Source organism: Rhagoletis zephyria, unplaced genomic scaffold (assembly GCF_001687245.7).
Source record: "Rhagoletis zephyria isolate East Lansing unplaced genomic scaffold, Rhagoletis_zephyria_1.1 Rzeph_scaffold_32414, whole genome shotgun sequence".
Taxonomy (NCBI): domain Eukaryota; kingdom Metazoa; phylum Arthropoda; class Insecta; order Diptera; family Tephritidae; genus Rhagoletis; species Rhagoletis zephyria.
The window spans coordinates 1-1,454 of NW_016189469.1; the positions used below are offsets into that span (position 1 = coordinate 1).

The 1,454-nt window shown below is 35.3% G+C and overlaps 1 pseudogene; it reads left to right on the forward strand.

Annotated features, from left to right (window-relative positions):
• Positions 1-525: 525 nt before the first annotated feature.
• LOC108353950 (putative nuclease HARBI1) overlaps positions 526-1,454 on the forward strand; it is a 1,506-nt pseudogene continuing 577 nt past the window's right edge.

Sequence of the window (1,454 nt, forward strand, 5' to 3'; positions counted from 1 at the left end):
CCATTTCTGAAATATAGCGATGCAAAATTTTAGTAATAGGTATGCACTCTATAACAGGCATATCATAAATTTGTATAGAAACTTTTTGTAGGTATCTCTACTTAAGTGCTCATAACTTCTACAATTATTATTCAACTTAGGTAAGCAGAGGGTCGATTCCCGTTCTGCGTTATCGTGAAATGAAAAAAAAACTTTTCACTTGATGTTTTCACGTTTTCACTTCATCAATCTCTAAAATGCGATTTTTATTTATGCTATGAAAACTGCTCGCCGACTAGCTTATGAAATGGCCCTGAATGATATTTTTTGACCAATGGTGTAAATAAAATTGAATTTTAAACTATTATCGAACCTCTACAAAATGTCTGCTGTAATTTTTGTACTAAATTTGTCTAGAAGATTGCGGAAACGACTCAGGTAAAAATCGCGAATTGATAGTTTTTTTTCCATTTTGATGTATATGTTGTTGTTTTTTTTTACATTTTTAGGGAGCACCCCAGACTTTTAAGAAGGAATCTTCGAGATATGGAACACCCATTCACTAAAATAACAGAAGAGCACTTTGTCGAATTATATCGATTTCCAAAGGCACTATGCGTTCAGTTGATTAATGAACTGAAACCATTCCTCAAGGGCTCATGTAAATTGCATGCCATTCCGAGCCATATAAAGGTTTTGTGCGAACTTCGATTTTTTGCCACTGGTAGCTTTCAGCGAGCGATATGTTAAATTCCCAAAACGTGAAGAATTCAATGCAAAGAAAATACAATTTTTCGAAAAACATGGATTTCCGGGAATAATAGGCTTAATCGATGGGACTCATATAACAATATGCGCACCAAAAAAAAAGAGATTGAACATGTTTACTACTGCCGCAAGGGTGGCCATTCCAAAAATGTACAAATTATATGTAATGCCAACCACCTTATATTAAATGCAAGTGCTAGATTTGGAGGTACAGCCCATGACTCCTATATTTGGCGAAGTTCGAAAGTATACGACTCTCTTAAGCAACATTTCGATAGAGGAGAACGTGATTTCTGGCTTTTTGGAGATAGCGGATATCCTTTACAAGTATACCATTCTAATTTCAAAAGCTTTTATAGATATTTTAAACTATTGGTTTTTTGTTATTTTTATGGCCTTATAACAATTATATTCAACAATTTTTATGGGCTCGAGGCCGTCCTAAATGCAAACTTATTGTGGAAAAGCAACAATAATTTGAAAAAATGGTGGAAGTGATAGCTTTTTCGGAAATCACCACATTTCCTCATCAGACTTCTTTCAGTAGGATTCGAACCGACGATCACCACTGACTCAGCCAATTGCCTACGCACTGTGCTAAGTTTGTCTTGTTCATTCTTGTTGCTTATTTTCCACTATTTCACTTTGCTAAGCCAACTACAATCAAGCGCAGCTATTCCGCTGCAATTCACTTGATCATGTGGTTG